The 22,408-nt window shown below is 37.9% G+C and overlaps 1 pseudogene; it reads left to right on the top strand.

Moving 5' to 3' along the window:
• The first annotated feature begins 5,847 nt into the window (after positions 1-5,847).
• Positions 5,848-5,987, top strand: LOC112541798 (U2 spliceosomal RNA; annotated as a pseudogene).
• The last annotated feature ends 16,421 nt before the right edge of the window (positions 5,988-22,408 follow it).

Consider the following 22,408-nt stretch of genomic DNA (forward strand, 5'->3'; position numbering starts at 1 on the left):
GTGTATATATATATATATATATATATATATATATATATATATATTTCACATTAAATAAATACTATTATTTATGTATTTATTGATTTAAAAGATTTTTATGGCTGCCCATCTTAGAGCACAACTCTGAGTGACTCACAACAATAAAACCATAAAACAGTAAAATCAATCAATCAATCAATCAAAACAAAGATACCTCCCTCCCTGGCACTTCAGCCATCCTCCTTAGGATGCCCCCAACAAACCATCCACAGGTTCTGATATCACTCTACCCCAGTGTCTGAGGAAAGAGAGAGCTCTTCATGGCCTTCTGGAAGGCTAAAAGGGTAGAGGCCTGCCAGATTGCCTGGGGAAGTGTGTTCCATGGGGTAGAGGTCACTATGGAAAAATCTATAGAGGTTTATGTTTGTTTGTTTGTTTTAAGTAGAAGATGTATTAGTGGAGGGCCCACTAGTATTGAAAAGTCTACATAGCTCTAACTGAAACTATAATAGCTAGGAAGTGGCTAATTCTTGCCCCCTCTGTCATGATCTTACTGAAAAAGTTATCCCCAAACTTGCTTTTGACCTCAGAAGACAGCAATTATGAGTGCTAATGAGAAGTTCCTTCCCATGGCAAAAGGTAGCTTGGAGAACTGATTTTCTCAAGATGAAAATATGAACTTCCATTTTATGTGAAAGCTAACCTAATCAAATTCTTTGCTTCTGTGATGGAATGGCTAACAAACCTTGGGAACAAGCAGAGGCAGTTAAGGGAGGAAACAGACTGTTACAGAAGAGATTATTGAGTCCACAGAAGGGGGAAGAATGAGAAATAGAATAATCTACTTTAATTACATTAGGTATAAGATTCCACTCTCCTCAGATTCCAACATCTCTTCTACAATAGCCCTGTTTCTTCCCTGTCTTGCTGCCTTCTCTGTCTTCCCAAGGCCTGTTAGAAATGTCGTCACTGCATCTTCTCTTTTCCAGGCTTTTTTTTTTTTTTAACAAAACTGTTCAAATAAAATAGTGTTATATGTAGCTTTGTTCTTAGGTGTCTGTCTACAGTAGAAAGCTAGATTTTATAAAGTCTATTGGGTTAAAACATTGATTCACTCCATCTGTCTAGGGCAGTGCTTCTCAACCTTGGTAACTTTAAGATGTGTGGACTTCAAGTCCCAGAATAGCTGGCTGGGGAATTCTGGGAGTTGAAGTCTACACATCTTAAAGTTGTCATGATTGAGAAACACTGATCTAGGCTTTAGGCTGGAATTTCTCTAATCCTTCCTGGAGAGGCCAAGGATTGAAACTAGAAGCTGCATAGAGACCATTCTCTACCTTTAAACTAAGGCCTTCTTTATGGAATGGTGGCCTTGCCAATCTGATAACATCACCTGCATATCAGATTATTGGAGATACTTTTCTTTGGAACCACTATCTGAGCAAATAAGGTTTTTATCAACTATATAAAACCAAACCAGAATTTTCACTGATTAGGTATATAAAATCAGGAATAGCTGAGCCCCTTTCAGCCTAAAACCTGTAGGGGTTATTTGCCACCAAAGCACATTTGCGCTTTCCAGCAATATCTTCTGATTAGGCAGTTGTTAAATTAGTTTTTAAAAATACATACTGTACCTGTGTGGAGGAGATATGATTCATTGATTGTTTATCACAGTCCTATGTGAGAAAAATGAAATTTTCTCTTAGAATTAAAGTTCATTCTGAATTGTAAAATTCTTGCTAATTGAGCTTTTAAGGCTCAAAACACATATTATAATATGTATTATTTCAGATACAGGTAGTCCTCACTTAGTGACCACAATTGGGACCAGCAATGTGGTTGCTAAACAAAACATCATGTGACTGTGACAGAGTTATGAAGTCACTTCCCACTTGGTCAATAAGTGAATCACTGTGGGTCGTTAAGCAAGATATCACATGACCACGACTTATGATTTTACTGCTGACTTCTCCATTGACTCTGCTTGTTGGAAGCCCGTTGTGAAATGCACAAATGGTGTCACATGACTGCAGAACACTGCAATGGTCACAAACACCTGCTGGTTGTGAAACCTCCAAATGTTGATCACGTGACCGCGGGGACGCTGTGACAGTCATAAATGCAAAGACTGGTGGTAAAATTACTTTTTCAGCACTGTCATAACTTTGAAAAGTCACTAAACAGGGCAGTCATTAAGTGAGGTCTACCTATATAGTTATGGAACTTTGTGTTTTCATTGTAGCAATACTTTGCTTTAATTGTGGATGGAAAAGTGATGTGCTGCTGACCACAGCCTTGGCAGATCAGCCTTTTTGTATAGTGTATGCCTATGGGAAGGGAACAGAGGTTGCACTCAGGATTATCTTCAGATCACATAAATCTTTTGCTTTTATTTCAAGCATTCTTAAGCCACTTATAAAACAACTAAAATAGATGCAGAAGCATTGTGCTCAAAATTAGAGTTTAAGAAAAAAAACTTAAAATGAAAAAAGGGGTAGGGAGAGAAAAAGAAAAGAACACTCAGGCACCAATATTATATAGCACATTTAGTGACCAACAGTTATGCAGAGGCTCTACTTCCTTACAGCCCTAGCCAATATGGCCAGTGGTGAAAGAATCTGGAAATTATTGTTCAGCAACACATCTACCGCTTCTTCATCTGTACTGTAAAGGCTTTGATGCAGCTAAAGTTCCTGTATTGTGAATCAGCTGGAAGGAATGCAGCTCAAAGAGAGAAAGAGCCAAACATTCTCAGTTGCTTAGAAGATCTAATGGAGTGGGCCTGTTTCCCGCAATAGAATATATGCCAAAAGCCATTTGTAGAATGTGCTAAGTATGATCAAGCCATTTCTCAGATGGGCCTTCTCTCTTTCTCGCTCTGTTATGGCCCAATGGGTTAGCTAATGACAACTGGGAGGAAAGCAAACACCAGTGAAGCAGGTTTCTTTCAAGAACTGATGTTAACCTTACTTTTCTTCCCCTACATTAATATGCATAATCTGGGTATATTATAACACAGCTGGAATCAGCAAGTAAATTTTGTATTTGATCATTATCTTTATTTTAATAAAAGCATCTGAGGAGGAAGGGAGCAACAACAGCGGTAAAACAAATCAACTTTCAAGCCTGCACATTTCTTCTTGGTAAATTTTGCAGTTAGATAATAAAAATAATGTTACAAATCAGAAGATCAAAAATCCTCAGGCCCTTATATGCTGAGCCAATCCTGCTTGGAAATGTGCCTCGTAGCTCAACACAATTCTCTTAACTTCCTGCTTTCTATCTTCCTCTTCCATTGCCTCCTTTTATATCCTTCCATAAACTTTTGGAAACTTTGCAGGGAAAATAGGATGCAAAGCAGTGGCTGAGGTTAGATCAAAGGCTACAAATTAACAAAACTTGCAGCGTTGGAACTCTGAGAACTTAGATATGCTAACCAGGTTTTTGAAAAAATAGTGCCCGGAGTTTCTATTTTGATCATGCAGAATTTAGGAGTGATCTATAAACTCTGTTGTAGAAGGTTGATAGCTTCCTTTCTTCTCTTCAGTAAAATTTTGGAAAGCAGGGGGAGAGGAGAGTAACCATCATCTACAAAGATTTCCCAGATAGAGCTTTTCAAGACTTTTGTGTAATTATTAGAAAAGGTTTGGGGATACAGATGAAGGTATAAGGCTTTTTTTTCCCAGATGTTCAGCTGAAGATGTGGTGGGCTCAGTTGGAACAAGAAAAAAGCACTATGCACACAACTTACTCTCCCTGAGCTTCACATGTTCAACAGAAGACTGAATGGAAGATGTACTGAGAATCTGAACACAACTTTTTGTTCATCCAGGAGCCTTATAAGGCGCATATAAATTCCCTTCAGACTTTCAGCTGATCACCTGAAAGCTGGGAAGAGCAAGGGACATGGTTGCTTAAGCAGAGCCATTCTCTCCTACTTTGATCTTCTATGTGTTCAACTGAGCACCTGAACAGGGCTTCCAGTAGGCCTATATTTCAGAAATCTATCTCCTAGTCTCTTCAAACTTTGCTTCTCTTGGGAAAAGAAAAAAAAAACTTTTGCTAATGCTTTACTTTATTGTTGGAGATGGTAGAGAGGGGTGTTACTCATGATGCTGTGTTTTGTTATAACTCTCTCCTCTGCTTCAGACTCCCTGGCTGCTCACACTTGCAAATCTGAAAAAGCCCTCAAGGGACTGAAAGGAGCACGAGAAACTCAACAGGTTGTGGACCCCTGGAGAAATTATTGGATGTTGAACAGATGGTAAGTGGAAGTCTCTGAGATTTCACCAACACTTGTTTTCCTTTGAGAGAAAAAAAATGAAAGTGAGTTTTTTCCCAACAAATTCAAGGAAGCTGATTTTTTAAAACTGCCAAAGACATTTTAAGCACAGCATTATTTGGATGGGTAATCTTTGGAAGGTGTGCTGAAATGGGGCTATGACAGCTATTTGGTTCCTTCGGAAGGGAAAGAGTGGCCATGCATGAAATGGAACAGGATTGCAGTCAAAATCCTGGGCTCCCCAAGTTGTTTTTGTTTTCCTTCCGCTTAATACAGTGAGTGACTTTCCTGTTGTGTTCTGCCCAGCATCCAGCCTTTGCTTTGTTGATCAGAGCAGATTGCAGAAGCCCTCAGCCTGCAGCTGCTTCAGTAATAAGGACGGCAGAAACTTGAGCAGAGAAATATCAATAATTAAATGTTTTGGTGTAGTGGCTTAGTGCAGACATTTTGTACTGCAAAATCTGAGTATTAGCTCAGTAGGCTCAAATACGAAAAGCAGTTTAATGGATTCCCCACTCCACCCCTTTGTTGGCTGTTTCAACCTTGAAGTCAACTCTTTAATTCATTTCCTATGGCCATTTAAAAATGTGTTGCTTAGTAGCCATTCTTTGGTCCTGGTTTTGATAAAACAGTGTTAGAGCTCTTTAGGGAATAGCTAATATTAGTTGTTTGACTGACTCTAGATCTATTACCCTGACATCATGCTGCTTTCCATTAACCTCTGAGCCAAAACCCAATAAGTAATTACAAGGCATAGGAGAACTGAAAACCTGCTAAGTCAATACAGTTCCAAAAACTCCTTTCAACAGAGCTCTTTGAAACAACATAGAGCTAGGAGAGTGGATGCGGTGTCTGGATTTTCACATTAGATTTTGTGCTTGATTCCACTTGGCAACAAAACCTGCCCCCAATGCATAAGCTGCTAAATAAAAAACAGAGCACCATAGACAGAATGAGGATGCCTAAGGCTTTTTTCAGAGGCTGCAATGAAATGGGACTTCCAAAAGGCGATATATGCTTCGTGACTGAGCTACATATCTCTTAATCTTACTAGGGCTCTCCAGATATTTCAGACTAGAGTTTATACAGTCCCTTTTAAATGACTGGCTGAGGTTGATAGGAGTCGAAGTCCAAAATGCAAGTTATGTTTGTCTAGAACCAAAATTTGTGAGTCAGCAGCTCCCATCTACAGGATCAGTCCCACAATTATATAGAAGATGATCCATGGCAGGTGATGTGGTGTCTCAGTGTCTGGAAGCTGTTAAGGTCTGGATGAAGAACAACAGACTAGATCCTAGCAAGACAACAAAACTGTGAATACAGAAACCTTCTGATTCCAGATATAGACAACCTTTAATTGTTGACAGTCATGCTCCCTTGTTAGAATTGGCTTCCAATTTGGGGTTCTCCTGGACTCATGGCTCCTGCTTAAACAGCAGGTAGAGGCTGTAGCCAGGAGAATTTTTGCACATTTACATCTTGAGTGCCAACTGCAACCTTTCCTGGACCAGAAAACATTATGAACATTCATGCAGGACCTTGTCACCCCATGGCTGAACTACTGCAACACCTTTCACATAGGCATCACTTCTCAGCCTTTTGGCTAAGATCAAGTATAGTATCTGTTCTTATCAGTTTAATTCATTGTCCAGAAGGCTGCACTTGATGACTAGCCAGAAACTGGTTCAATGTGCAGCAGCCTGGATAGTACTGGGCACTTCAAGATTTGTCCAAAAAACACCTCTATTCCAGAGGCTCCATCAGTTTTCAGTCAGCTTCTGGGTGCTTTTAAAAGTACTTTTATCTTTAAAGCCCTACAAGTCTCGAGGCCTGGCTCTCTCCAACATTGCCTGCTCTGAAGTGAATCTGCCCATTCTGTAAGATCAAGGGGAGAGGTCCTACTGGGTCCCACCTCTGAAGGAATTCCATCTACAGGGCCCTTTAAGTGGGCCTTCTCAATAGTGGCACCCCAACCTGGAACAGTTGCATCTATGTTTAAGAACTGCTTCCTCCCTGAAGTTTCTGAAAAGAGGTAAAAACTTAGTTCTAGAAGAGAGCCCTTGGGCGATATTATATTTTCTTTTGTTATCTGTAGGTAATGGTGATTAATTATCATACCTTTTGATTTATTTTTGGTTTTTATGTAATCTGCATTTCTGTTATATACTGCTCAGAGTGGATTTAATGTAGAGAAATACCAGAAATATCAGAAACAAACATTCTGCCACATATAAAATACCTCTGCAAAAAAAAAAAAAAGATTCTTTCTTCTTCTTCTTCTTCTTCTTCTTCTTCTTCTTCTTCTTCTTCTTCTTCTTCTTCTTCTTCTTCTTCATCATCATCATCATCATCATCATCATCATCAATTTATATGGATGCCCATCTCTCAATTGTGACTCTGGGCAGCAACACAGAATTAAAAACGCAATACAGGTAGTCCTCATTTAGTGATTGGCTTGTTCAGTGACTGTTTGAAGTTACAACAGTGCTGAAAAAAATAACTTTATAACCAATGCCCACATTTATGACCTTAGCAGTATCCTTCAGTCATATGATCGCCATCGCCATTACAGTCAGTACATGTTGTCCTGTGCCTGACCTGTTGTTTTTCGCTACTCCCCCCCCCGCCCACATTTCAGAATGGAGAGATTGGAGAAGAAGGGATTACCAGAGAGTAAGCAGGCACACAATGGGGAATAGACATTGAAAGCAATGCCCTGGCGCCGGTACATTTTTCCCCCCTCGCAGAGCACAAGCCAGTGCCAGTATATTCCTTCCCAATGAAGGAATGTAAATGCAAACATTAATTCCCTTTTTGATAATTATCCCAATGCCCATTTTATCATGCAATCTTTAAGTTGTTCATCTTCTGTTTCAAAACTCAACAAAAGTTTATACATTTTAGCAATAAGATATTCATTAGTAAATAACTGAATTTCAAATACATTTTAGCAAATTCAAAACCATGTCATTTTATCAACTTTAAATCTTTCTCCTAATTGTACATGTGGAAAACTTTGCCTCTTTCTCAGGACTAAACATAGTAGAAGGGAAATAAACCTCAATTTAGCAGCGTCAATCAAAATCCTGTTCTCTGATCAAACACCATCTCTTTTTTCAACTTCCTGGCTTGGTGTAAATATCACCACTTTCTCAAGGCTATAGCTGATGTCAATTTTTACTTTCTATTCTACTGGCAGAACTTCAGAGGTAATAGCCAACTTTCACACTTCTCAGCTCATGCCTTTGTCAAAATGTTATGAACACAGTGAACTAAGACAACAAATATAGGGTTAGAAGAGAGTTCTGCTCCTCAGATCAGAAGTCTGAAAAAGCATTCATTAAGGTCATTCACAGTTCCTTTGGCAGCGCTCTCTCTCTCTCTCTCTCTCTCTCTCTCTCTCTCTCTCTCTCTGTCTCTCTCTCTCTCTCTATATATATATCATCACCTTGTTATCTATATAATTGCTTATAACCTAGCGTGCAAAGTGGCTATGAAACAGGATGTTTATACTCAGAGCAATTCTGTAATGCCAAGTTGCCCTGTTGTCAGTATAGGACACCAACCATTTTTGAAGGGCATTGTCCTCTACTTTCTCCCTAACCCCTTGCAAATGTGATCTCTGTCCACAGTTTCTTGCTTTCTGTTGAAAGTAGTGTTTTTGGCTTGGGTCAGTTTTAAGCGTTGCTGTTTGATTTGCCTGTTGCACTTTATATTTTTAATCACTTTGATTGGCTATGTTCATCGTGGTATAGTCCCTCCCTTATTTGGTTGCTGATCATTGCCTTGCAGGTGACTACTGTCTGCTGCAGCTTGCTACTAATAGTATTCAATAACATAATGGCTATAACAATCATATGCCTGACATGCAGAAGGCTATTGGGTCAGAACTCAGCAGAAATGATTGTTTTTAAGTACTTTTCTTTCCCTAAATTACCCAGTTCCCTTCTCCTAAATTACCCACTATTATATGTGTGTGTGTGGGCGTGCACATGCGTGTGTGCGTGCATGCACACTGATGCTTGGTTGAAAAGTTGAAACTGTCCTATCCTTTCATATCAAATGACAGGAAAAACAATAAAATGGTGCACTAATGAACATGGTACCAGAAGTGGGTAGCATAGAGGAAAAAAAAAATACCAATAAAGCTTTTTTCCTGCTGGGTTTTGAACTGGCGATATTCTGCATTTTAAGCAAATGTTATACAGATTTTGATAATGAGAAACTCCTCTAGCCATAGTTACAGCACATATCTTTAAATCAAACCCAGGAAAATGCAAGAAAGGATGTCTAAAAATTAAAGTTGGCTATTGCCCCTTTTATATGTGCATTTTGATGCTTTTGATGGCAATTTCTTTCCTGGCATGAAAGTTGAAAGGGCACAGCAGCAGGAGAATTGTTCAATGAGATGAAGGCATAGTAGCTAGCAGGCTGGACTGATAGGTATCAAATCTTCTCCAAAGAATCCCAATCTTGACAATATTTTTTCTTAAATTGGGATAGAGTCCAGCTTACCTCAGCATGGGGTAGAAGCCGCTTAAGGGTGCAAAGAGAATATGCCCTCAGTCTCATGTCTGCCATTGGTTTCAATAGAAGGAAATTGCCTTTCATGCAAGGAAAAAAAGATTACACAAGGTTGTTTTCATACATTCTTAGTGACCCAAAAAATACAGTATATGAACAAGTAGTTTTCTTGGCAACATTTTTGTAAATGGTTTGCCATTACCTTCTTCCAAGGGTTGAGAGAAAGTGCCTGGACCAAAGTCATCTAGTTGGCTTCCATGCCTAAGGTAGGACAAGAACTCATAGTCTACTGATGTCAGGCCTAGCCCAAGGAACTCCAGGAGACCATGCAGACTCAATCCAGCAAGGTTTATTAGCTACAACCCCTTAACAAGAATGTTCCCAGAATGAAACCAGTTCCCAGGCTCAGCCAGTTCACACCGGTGGATTTTCTTAGGGAGGTGCCAGTCTCCTCCGCTTATCTCTTCCTCGCTCCTCTGGAGATGAGAGCACATTCTTTACTCCCCTCCCACCATTCCAGTCCATCACAACTGACCTCTAATCAAGTGCTTTTCACCACTACAGGTAGTCCTCACTTAACAACAGTGATTGGGATGGGAGTTTCTGTCACTGAGCAACACGGTCGTAAAGCACAACATCATGTGACTGTGCCGCTTAGTGATGGCAGCTCCAGCACTTCTGGTTGCCATCGTTAAGTGAATCCCATGCTGCTGTTAAGTGCAATGTCACATGATCTCCATTTGTGACCTCCTGCCAGTTTCCCCATTGACTTTGCTTGTTGGAAGCCAGCAGTGAAGGTCGCAAATGGGGATCACATGACTGCAGGATGCTGCAACATCGTAATTGTGAGCCAAGCACCTGGATCGCAATCATGTGATCATGGAGATGCTGTGACAGCTGCAACTATGAGGACTGGTCATAAGTACCACTCATTCAGCACCATCATAAGTTTGAACAATCACTGAACAAGTAGTTGTTAAGTGAGGACTACCTGTATACCAAACTGGCTCTCAGGATTAAATATCATCTTGTTAATGTATTAAAATCTCTATCAAAACAAGAAAGTCAACATTCCCCCAAGGCTGCACTTTCCTTCTGGCCTAACACTTAATATGCTATAGGTAAAAATAATATTCTTAATTCCTAATACTATTACAGTGGATTTTGTAGTAACATTTAACTTTGCTGGCAATAGAGCTATCACAATAAGTTACCTTAAAGCATTGCTTGGCTTGAATCTTGGTTGTCATACTATCACCATTAGTTACCTTAAAGCATTACTTGGTTTGAAATTGGTTGTGTCAAAGGAGTATAAATGCTTAAAGATATGCAGTAGTTTTATTTTTCTATGGGACCTACTAAGTTCCCACAGCTGGATCTTAACTTTATAAATAGGGAAAAATGAGACATTTTCCTAAACCTTAATTCAGGGCGCTGTAATCTTGATTATACAACATGTAATTCTACTTTGGAATTTATCATGAGATGTAGTGTTGGCTACCAGCTTGGCTGGCTTCAAGAAAGGGTTGGACCCATTCATGGAAGGCATGGGGATCAACAGCTATTAGTTTTGATGGCAGTGTGATTGCTCTGAAGTCCATCTGCTGAGAGACCAGTGGGCTTTCTTATGCAGTTGGTTGGCCACTGTGAGAACAGACTTCTTAATTAGATTGGCGAGGGGTCTGATCCAGCAGGGCACTATTTATGTTTCTTTGTACTTATTGTGCAAGGGAATAAATTTTCAAGCAAGACAGCAAAGAAAGGCATATGAAGATACATGGATAGTTGATTTATAGAGAGTATTATAAGTTATCAAGAGCCAGTTTGGTGTAGTGGTTAAGGTATTGGGCTAGAAACTGGGAGACTGTGAGTTCTAGTCCTGCCTTAGACTCAAAGCCAGTTGGGTGGCCTTGGGCCAGTCACCCTCTCTCTGCCCCAGGAAGCAAGAAATGGCAAATCACTTCCAAGAAACCTTGCCAAGAAAACTTCAGGGACTAATCCAGGCAGTCACCAGGAGTCAACAATGATGCAAATTCACCCCCCCCAAAAAAAAAGTTATCAGCTTTGGGATACCCAGGAATCTTTGTCTCCCTGGAGATCTAAGAGTTTATTTGTAAATAAAGTCAAGATTTCTGAACACCTTGATTCCAGTGATCTCTTTCCAAAGAAAACTATACCTGGGTAAACACTATGCCCCCCAAATAGCTCCCCAGTCTGAGGTGCTGTGTTAATGTACTAATACAATATGTATTTTATTCTCCTTCACAGAAAATATAACATATACAATTATTTATTTGAGAGATGTTAATAAAATATCTGGGATGATAAATATGCAATATGTTTGAAACAAATAAGAAATTATGAAGGACTGACATTTTTCAATGTGGATATTCTACCAAATCAAAACAATCCTTATTTGACACATTATTTTTTATCTCTAGGTAAGCTTCAAGGAATCATAATTTATAATTAGACACATAAAATAGAAAATTGAATGTTCAATTCACATTCAGTTTTCCAAATGTCCCTGTATTTCAAATTGGAACTTGGATTTTATTTGATTTCCTAATTGTTAAATCAGAATTTCATTATTTTAATTAATCAACATCTAGTGCCATTTGATGCAACTCCAAAGGTTTGACTTCTCTCTTGCCACCTTTGCCCATTGTAATAATATTTCTCCAAAGTCTGATTTTGCTATCCTTCAGGAAAGCTTAAAAACTTAGCTTGTTGAGCAGGCCCACCCTTGACTGGTTTCTGGAATTTCCTTTTACTGTCTTTTTCTCCACAGATTGCAATTACCATATTTGGTTCCTTTGTTTTGTTTTATTTACTGTATTTATTTATATTTCAAATTCAGTCACTGCCCATCTCACTCAAAGAGTGACTCTGGGCAGTTTACAATAAAACAAGAATAAATACTGATTAAAATACAGTAAACCAATGTTCAATTAATAAATATCATCTTCCAAGTTAATTGATGGTAAGTGAGATTGTTAACCTGCAGGAGCATCTCTAAGGTGCCAGCCACCCCCAGGGTTGGTTACCCCTCCTCAAGGCCCATGCGAGTTGGCAGAACCAGGTCTTCATCCCTTTCCAGAAGACTGGGAGAGTGGAGGCCTGCCTCACCTCTTGGGGGAGAGTGTTCCATAGGGTGGGAGCAATGGCAGAGAAGGTTCTCCTCCTGGGCCCCGCCAGTCAACATTCTTTCATAGATGGGGCCCATAACATACCTTCTCTGCCTGACCAGGTGGGACAGGTCATTGTAATGGGGATGAGACAGTCCCTCAGGTAGCCTGGTCTCATGACATATAGGGCTTTAAAGGTGATAACCAACACCTTGAATTGGACCAGAAGCAAACTGGCACCCAGTGCAGTTCACACAGCAAAGATGTTACATGTGCTGTCCTTGGAGCACCCAAAATTGCCTGCACAGCTGCATTTTGAACCAGCTGTAGCTTTTGGATACTCTTCAAGGGTATCCCCATGTAAAGTGCATTGCAATAGTCTATATGGGAGACGACTAGAGCATGAGATGCTTTGACTAGGTTACCTTATACATTGAATAAATTATTACCTATTAAATTATCTAATGAAGGGAAAATGAGAAATCTGTGTGCTCTAAAGGGAAACTGGCATTGATAGTTCCATGTTATTAGTGATAACGTAATGTTATCTGCAAAAGACACATCCTGTTGCTTTTGAAATTTCCTTTGCTCAGTAGGATTAGTAATGTTCAAACTTTTTCAGTTGTTAAAAAGATACTAGTTCTTGATCAAGAGACAATGTGATGAGTCAGCACAAGCACAAACACCCTTGGGCCATGTGTGTGTGTATGTGCATGTAAGACTCCTAAATGTCAGCTGGCAAATCCCACCCCTATCACTGCAATGTAGACAATTCCTGTGCAGTTCCCTAGAAACAGTTGAGTGATTTTTTTTTTTAATGCCTGTTTGTTCCTTATGTGAAGAATTGAATCAGTGTAGCCCCCATAGAACTTTGAAGGTCAATATGAAACATGATAAACATTATCTTAATTAGCAGTTGTGAGATGTAGTGAGGAACTGTTTCTTGTGTTCATATTAACCTTTACAAAGTTCTCTGGTGGCTCCTGGAATATGTATTTAAAATATGGTCACACAGGACAATAAAAGAGTAGAAACTACATCAGAAAGGTATGAAAGTGGAAATTTAAACCTTTTTTGCTTTGTCTACTGAACACTCATCTTTTGTGCACAGCTGTGGTTATTCCATGCAACCCATTGGGACCTGCCTACTTCCTGTTTCCAGTGTGCAAATATACTAATCCAATCTTCAGATATATTCATTTGGGTTTTCTCATATTATTGCCTGCCTCCACCATTTAATAGCATTGGTTCTTTCTTGTGCTGTAGTTTTACCTAAGCTCTAATTGCTCAAGAAGAAGCTCAAATGGACACAATGGGAATTGCTTCTGAATAAATGTGCATAGGGCCGAGCTGTAAATTGGGGATTACTTCTGGGAAATGTTAGCATATAATTTGATACCATCTTTGATTATACACTTCATCGAGACAATTCAAGATCAGTGGGAGTACATTTCTTGAGCCTGTTTCAGCGGAAATAGCAATAGCAGGAAATCACAGAAAGGCTTAATTTCTCCTTAAAATGTTGAATGTATTCTAGCTGGAGTCAACCAGAAGGCATGCTTCAATAGAAGCTTTGCTTCCATATTGTCTAGAAAATGGAGAGAATAATAATAATAAAAAAGGTCTATATCTTCAGTGGTATAGATCCTATTTGTTTGTGGTGTGTGTGTGTGTTATTCTTCAGTGCATCCTAATTTGCTTTCTATTTGCTTTGGATCCACTCAGCTTGTTTAACTTCTAAACCAAATTCTTTTGCCAAATTCTCACTTTGCTATATTCAGACAATCATATCTGCCTATTCATATGCTGTTGATGATTTGGCAATACTAGCAGAGGCAGGTGGAGAAGGAGTAAATGCATATTTAATCTGGAAATTATTTTATGTACACAATCCCAAGAAGTTGACTTGATGGCATGTAATCAGTTTAAACTTTACTGTATTAGATTAAAGGGAATGAAAGGTTCCACAAAACTCAAAATGGAATGGAGGAAATGGAGAAGTATATTTTCTTTTACTTTTCTGCTAATTGCTTTCAGGTTTCATCCTTTATTTGACTTCACTTTAATACTGAAGTTTTTCCAGGGCTGGAATACTTGTACCGTTATCTTCATATTATGTTCAACATCTGAGAAATGATAGCTAGGATGGCTTTGACAAATGAAAGGGGGGGGGGGAATCAAAGATTCTGGATGCTGTTCTTGCTTGTGCAATACACATGAATGGAGTAGGAGCTTAACTACTTTCAGATAGCTTACAATTCACCCATTACACAATCAGAAGAAGTATTTATCTTGTAAGATCATGGTAGCTCAGGCATGATTAATTATCCAGCCTACAAAGATGCCTGGAATAAAGATTTGTACAAAGTTACAGCTGTTGCTGCTTTCAGACATATTTGGTTATGAGTGGCCTTGTGTTCTTTGAGGCACTTACCATGAAATTCCTCCTTTTCCCTCTCCTATTATGGAAGAAGAGAAAAAGAGAGTATAGCCAGAATGTGAATAACAAATGGGATGTTCAGAGCTTCAGATTTGATACTATAAAGTTGCTTCAGAACATGTAGGGTTATGAACCTACTGTTTGTTTGCAGATTCTTAAAATGGCTGTATCTTTTCCCAAGATTACACAGAGAGTGCAAATTGAACATAAAACACCCCTAGAAAAAGTGTTAGGTGACAATGGGCTAAATGTGTAGAAGGCACAATGTTGAAGGCCCATGAGTGCATTCAAAATGAGTAACTTGTACCTGAAATTGAGGTGGGTTTCCATCTGTCTATATTCATCTCCTTTCCATTCCCACTCCTTTTAACCAAAATGGCTGTTTCCCAGTCTAGAACAGAAAAGAATGGGGAGAAGTTTCCCCAAATTATGCAGTAAGACCCTTCTGAAAAATATTGGAATGAAATATCTATGTAATTTTGGGTGATACATATTTACCCATTTTGCATAATTAAACTCAGACATCAGACAGGAAGTTTGTCTCCAATATGTATTTACCTCAAAACAACCTGTTTGGGTAATATATAGCAAATAGGTAGTAATGGTCATTTTCTAAGCATATGCAAGACAAGAGCTGTGCACAAGAGGCATAACTTGAGTCTTCTGTTAAAAAAAAAATAAATATAACTATACAGTATATAGAAAAAAAAGTACCAGGAATAGAATGTGATAAAATGTAATTTGAAAATGAATTATGTATAAATGATGAACATGTGATTGCTAAAATGTATAAACTTTTGTTGAGATTTGAAATGGAGGAAGAACAAGTTAAAGAATGTATGGGAAAACGGGCCAAAATTTTTGGTTATAATATTCACATGGATCAATGGGAGAGAATGTAGTTAAAAGATCTGAAATTCACATTGTCTTACAATTTAAAAGAATTTTTTTAAAAAATGATATACCATTGGTATATGACACCAGAGAAGTTGTCTAAGATGTATAAAAGTACTTCTAATCACTGTTGGAAATGTGAAAAACACGAAGGGAGATTTTATCATGCATGGTGGACATGTGACAAAGCAAAAAAATAGCAGACAGAAATACATATGGTGATGCAGAGAGTTTTCAAAATTAACTTCAGATGAAACCAGAACTTTTCTTATTAGGACTTATGGACATTCAACTAGAAAAGGCTCATGGATGATTGGTTTCATATATGGTAACTGCAATGAGGTTATTATATGCATAAAGATGGAAGACTACAGAAACACCCATAGTGGAGGAAAGGATTGTGAAGATGTCTGAGTTTGTAGAAATGGCTAAATTGATTTGTTTGATTAAGGACAGAACTAAAACTACTTTTATAGAAGACTGGAACCTCTTTATAGACTTTTTGCTGAAAACAGATATAAATGAACTGCTGATTTCAGAATTTACTGCTTAAAAAGGTTGGTTTATGGAAAGAAGGGAACTATGATATACAATATGGGAGGGTGGAGTTGGCAATTGCTATGTTTGTAACTGCTGCAAAGAAGATTAGAAGTCACTTCTTGAGGTATCTTTCTTTTCTTTTTTTCTTTTTTTGTTATTCTTCACTTTTTCTTTTATTCTTTTATAATCTTTTTCTTTTTCTATTTCTTATTCTATGTTTCTGTAGTTTTTAAAATCTTTGTAAAATCTTCTTTTAATAAAAATTATTCATAAAATGAAATAATAACTATAATTATTAACTACCTGCTGTACCCAATGCCTCACTGAGGCCTATAGTGCAGGGAAACATTTAATGGGCCCTCTGAAATCAAGTGGCAGAGTTCTGAATGATCGCAATTTTTACACCCAGGCCTGACTAGCATTCTTCCAACACTGTGTTGATATACATTGCCAGAGCACAATGAATGCAATGCCCCTAAGTCAGGTATGGCTTTTAGACAAACAACACAACTGTTCTCAGACTACAAATCTATCAATCTCCTCAGGGCTGTTTTGTTGATGTGTTTGGTTTGTTTTATTTTTAAGCAAAGGTCTCACTGAAGGAGGGAGAGAGAGGTGGCTGTGGGAATGTAACCTAAACCTTTTGGAAGAGTTCCCAGGGCATTTTTTGAACATTAGCAATTTAACAGAGAAAAACATATCCATTTTGTAAATATTTTTAAGGCAAAACAAGGGTGTACCAGTACATGAAGAATTCTGTTGATGAGTCCTACTACTTTGTCTGTCCTGGTAATCAGCAAACAACATTGCTGTTTGGCTGTTCGAACAGTCTCAGAGATGTTACACTTGTGTGTGTCATGAAAGATGCCAACAATGGAGGGAGCATTTGAGTGTCATATCTCCAACACTACAATTTACATTCTTTTACTGAGAAGTTCCAGAAGGAGCTATAAGCCTACTGAAAGGATTTCCTACAGAGGAATAGGATTATATCTATAGTGATATGTCTCAAGAGCCTCAACAAGGCATTTTTTTCTGCCACCAAAAATATAGAAAATGGGTGACCAGAGGTCCTCCATTCTCAGACCATATGCCACCAATACTACATGTGGGGAGCAGTAACTTCCAGAGAAAGCTACACTTCATTGCTAGGATTAGACACTGGATTTGGTCAAAAATCAAATTCTGAGGCAAAAGGGTACTTTGGGAAATGTTCATTATTAAATTTGTATGCTGCCCATCTCCCCCAATGGGGGAGTGTAATGTTGCCATGTACACAAGGTGGACCATGTTGTTTTAACTCTGTGGCAGCTGTGTAAGAAAGAAATAAAGAAATAGATATTTTGACCCTTGTGTGTAATGGGGAGAGGAGGAGGAGAAAGATTAGATTCAGTGAGGTTTTTCCTCAGTGGTGGCAATCTAGCCACCATCCTAATGGGGAGGAGTGGGGAATGAGGGCAGAATCTCAGTCAAATTGCAGGTGCCAAAGATTGATGAGAGATTTTGGAATATGGCAGTGGAAGTGCCCTATGTAAGTAGTTTCTATAGTCTGGAAATGTAAATCAAAAGTACAGTATGAATGCCTCTGATGACTTTTGCTAGATTAAAATAATTAGTGTTGTTGCCAGAGGAGGCATCCAGGACATAGAAGTGTCATTTTGGGCTAAAAAATGTTGTCACATTCTTTGTTGTTCCATATGCACAGAACCAATTAGTTCCACTGTCTAGAAAGATGGGGCAATTGGGCTTAATGGTTCTGTAAAGGAGGATGCATGCAGGCATACAGCCTCAACCTCTGAACACGCTTAACACCTAAAGGGAGGAAGGGTTTTTCTCAAAGGAAAAAAAAAAGTGAAAAGATCTGGTGCATCTCAATTCTTTCAAGTAATTATGGATGAGAAAATTTATAATCAGTGGCTGGACTACAACTTCTGATCACTGCTCTTTTGAAATGGCTTGGGTTTTCATAACATTGTAATGAGAGCATGCCAGTGATTTATTTTTTGAACCAGGAAATGAGATGGAACAGATTATCTTCAAGATGACTTGGGACAAGTTGGATTATCTCTGGATCATTAGAGAAGGCCTTTGGAGTGGTCAGACAATCTCTGCCAGCCTTATTCCTTGCCAGCCTTCTAGAAAATAGATTGCTGAGTATCACAAATGTGGAAATATTCTGCATCATCATAGTCCACAAAGATGACTTATAAAACATCAGGGGTACAATTCCTGTTGGCAATCCAGCACATTTAAGGTACAAAATTCATGTAGTATCTGTCAAGACTGGTTTTGTTCAGCATTTTATTTTCCATTCTTCCATTGGTTTCACCCAGTTTTGTTTTAGTTTGTCTTAAAAAAACAACAACCTGAAAATGTATATACACTTTTTGCTTACATGTTCTCTAATATGCACAACTTGTATGCATTTTCCCTAAGATATGCATTCTTATATGCAATTATTCTAATATATTCCTTTTTTTTTTTTTTTTGCAAGCAAGCATGGGTAGTACATTTTAGAAATTTAAATGGTAAGTTTGCATCATCATCATCATCATCATCATCATCATCATCATCATCATCATTATTGCCTTTGAGTTAATGTTGACATCTGGTGACTGCCTGGACAAATCCTTTCAGTTTTCTTGGCAAAATTTCAAAAATGGCTGATCCAGTGCCTTTAACCTACTACACCACGCTGGCTATCACTCAGGTTTGCACACACATGAGAAAGAAATTATTTTTTCATCTGTCCTTAATTCTTACCCTTACTTATGCCAACTTTGAGTGATTGACAGCACCGCAGATTTAAAGCAAAATTTTGGCCACACCTGCCCCTCAAGACCTCCAGCTCTCAACAGTTGCACAAATGATTAATGGCCACTAGTCAATTAATGTATGTATCTGCACATGAATGTACACACATATGTACACACTGTCCTTGAAACAGTTTTGATTCATTCTAAAACTTAAAATATTATGATTTGGATATCAGACTAGATTTAAAACAAAAACCAAAATCTCACAGATGTAACATTGCTTTGTTTTTAAATAACAGAAATGTGCTTCAGAGTAGAAGCGAACTTTTACCCTCTTCTATAATTTATTTATTTATTAAGCAAATATATATAGTTGCCCATCTCACTAAAAGCAACGCTGGGCGGCATACAACAACTATTTATATTTTAATTGTTTGCTTAAACTGTTTCTATTTTTGTTTTTAATTTGCACTGCTAATGGCCCAATGATAAATATTGTGCATAGCAGTATATCAGTGTCCTTACTTATTAAAAACTTTAATTTTTAGTGGGGGAAGGATGTATATATATGCAAATGAATTAAAACTACCTAATTTTTAATAAAAGAAAAAAAATAATGTAAGCTACTGAAAAGATATACCCAGCAGCAATAATTTGCTATACTTTCTTTGATCAAAGACACATTTTAGGCCTAATGCCAGGAAAAAGTTGCATTATACAGAACAAAATTAGCTATCTGTGCTAAACATGGAGGCATATTTTCATATGCTATATTTTAGCACATAATTTGGAATTAAAAAAAAATTTTGCAGCATCATATAGGAATTTCATACAGGCCGCATTGAAATCCACATACTTCCTTGTCTCACAGTTTATTACCTGTTTTATTATTAACTGTTATTGCATAATATCTAATTTTTTTCTTCAGTGTTTTAGAGTACATATTATCTAATTAACACGTACCAAATGCATTCAAATTGTTTCACAGATGTGCGTTCTTAGAGAAAAATATCCATGGATTGTTGATGTGTTGCAGAAACATACTTACATATAATAAAACGTTCATTGTGATGACATGGCACAGTCAGTATGACAATAAAATAGCTTGCATAAGGCCCATCTTAATATTTAACTTGGAGCACAAATTGCCCTGATCCACCTATGAGAAGCAAGACAGAACAGTCTGATATGCTAATGTATTTATTTTTTTTATATTCCTATTCTACTATTCCATTTGTAGAACTGTCAATAATATAAGCTTATTTCACCAAGAGCAGGATTTTTTATTTTTCCTATAGTGACCATCTGCTGTTGTTATGGGTGTAGCTCAGACTATGGTTATTCAGAGTAAAGTTGGAATATTTTAAGGACATTTGTGAGTATGTGTTTTATGTGTTCTATGGTTTTTATATTTTTAAAGTTGCACTGGGATGGCATTTAATTTCGTTGTACAAGTAGTACAATGACAATAAAGATTTCTATTCTACCTTCTGGATCCCTCACATGTGAGTGAGGTCTCCAGGTTGGGGAAAGCAATTCTATATCAACTCATCAAAGAAGCTTAGAGAATGGACCAGATTATAGTCACAATATATGAAAATAAGCATGGCAGAGCCCTTGTGATATTAAAGGAGACCTTCTTGAATTGTTCTTAATGGTAGTCATGATTGAAATAGAAAATTATTTGAGGCCTGGCTAGATAGCATCCTCAAAGTTGTATGAGTTCTGTAAGTCGGAGATTCATAAGATTTCTTGATCCAATGTCTGGAAGCTGTGAGGATCTGAATGAGATTTATTTATTTATTTATTTATTTATTTATTTATTTATTTATTTATCTATCGTATTTCTATAGATAAATATAGAGATAGAGGTGAAAGAAGCTCAGATTTAATCCTGCCAAGACAGAGTTGCTTGTGATCAACAGACATTGGGTCCCTCCAATAATATTGGTCCTTGTAGTTTCTCTGGTTGAGGTCATACTGCCAACAAAGGAGATGGTTTATTTCTTGGGGTCCTCCTGAACTTTCAATTCTTGCCCAGACAACACGTGGCCTTTACCCAGCTTTGGCTAAAGCACCTTTTATTTTTTCTTTGTTGATTTATGCTGCTGAGAATCCTCTGGGATTGTGGCAGGTTGCAAATGCTGCAAAATGAGAGGAGGAGAGGAGGGGAGGGCAGGGGAGGGCAGGGGAGGGCAGGGGGAGAGGAGGGAGAGGAGAGGAGAGGAGAGGAGAGGAGAGGAGAGAAGAGAAGAGAAGAGAAGAGAAGAGAAGAGAAGAGAAGAGAAGAGAAGAGAAGAGAAGAGAAGAGAAGAGAAGAGAAGAGAAGAGAAGAGAAGAGAAGTTCATGGCTAGTTGAGAATTTATTGTTTGCATCCAGAGGATTTTAGCTTCCTCACAACCCCCAGTTTTATTGCTACCTCAACAGATTAACAGATCCAAGTTTACCCAAATATCTATATGATGTACATTTCTTCTCAATGTAGGAGTAATAATAAATTCCACCTTTAGGAAATCTTCAATAAAGCAATGACTTATCTAACAGGTTTCCGTCTTCATTTTTATCCTGAAACCTAACAAACCAAAATTGCAATGAGTTGCCAAGTAATTCTGCAAAGCTTCATGTCCTGACAGATTGTGTGGCAGATTTTACTGGAGAACAAGAGGATCATATACACTGAGTATTTCGCTATTATAGAGAGTGGTTTGGGAAGTCTTATAACACTGAATGGGAGAATGAACCCAGGAAATATCCATTTGGTCATAATGTGAAGCTGTCCCCTCCAAGAACCAAGCCAATCTTTCCTTCCTGATCCACTTGGCTGACCTCACTCAGGACTGATGTTCAATAAGTGTCTGCCTTTCTCCAAATATTATATAGGGAAATCCTGCCAGAGATTTTGTTTCTATGGTGTTTTGTCTCTAGGCAAGAACCAGACTATACACTGCAGTTTTTTGTTTGTTTGTTTTTACCACTGGAGCACTGGAAAAAGTTATCTTCCTGAAATTGAATGCTTCAACACATCCTCTTTGACTGCTTTGGGGCTAATGCCCATGCTGGTGAAGAAAGGCAGGCATTCAAGCCTGTGAGTGCACAGTCCTATTGGCTATACAACAGCAAAAGTGGAGCTATCAAAGTAATGAATCAGTTTGGGGTATATCACTTCCTGGATTATGTCAAAATCATCATTTCAAACATTATCATTCTGACAGCTACAATCTACAACTTTCCCCCTCTGATCCAGCAGCATGTTATTTAAACTCAGAGGTGGAAAGAATAAGGCCAAGCTTATTCATGCAATCTTGGCATGTGTTCTTCAATAATAGTAGCTTATCAAGACTTCTGGCCCACATGCAATGGCTACTTCCTCATGTCCATAACAAACCATCATTGATCTTTTACCACTAATGTTATTTTTTCAGATTATGGCAACTTCAAGTCACTTCTCCCCATTGAATTGAGATCCTGTCATCTCCTAAGTGTTGCTAACATGTTTGTTCAACAGTCTTAAGTTACAGAGCTAAAAGAGACTCCAGGGAATTATGTGCAATTTTTATAAATTGCGGTTTAAATTGTGCTTGTATTATCTTGACTACATTTCTAAATTACTTGGTGAAAGCCTTTTGTCTAAAGAACACTTATAAATACCTAAAATAAAAATAAATACCTTTTAAAAAGCTTATAAATATCTAAAATAAAAATAAAATGAATTAAAAATGCAGTGAATTGGATATTAAATAAGCAAACAGAGAAGGTTATGAAATTGCTCAGTTTTACATTTTCCAGGGAATTCTATATATCCCTTGAAAAAGTAAACAGGGATTTTTTTTTCCCACTGGCCATTCCTTTAGCCCCATATC

Source organism: Python bivittatus, unplaced genomic scaffold (assembly GCF_059951505.1).
Source record: "Python bivittatus isolate LINGU-HERP-01145 unplaced genomic scaffold, Pbiv_v1 ctg000700_np1212, whole genome shotgun sequence".
Taxonomy (NCBI): Eukaryota; Metazoa; Chordata; class Lepidosauria; order Squamata; family Pythonidae; genus Python; species Python bivittatus.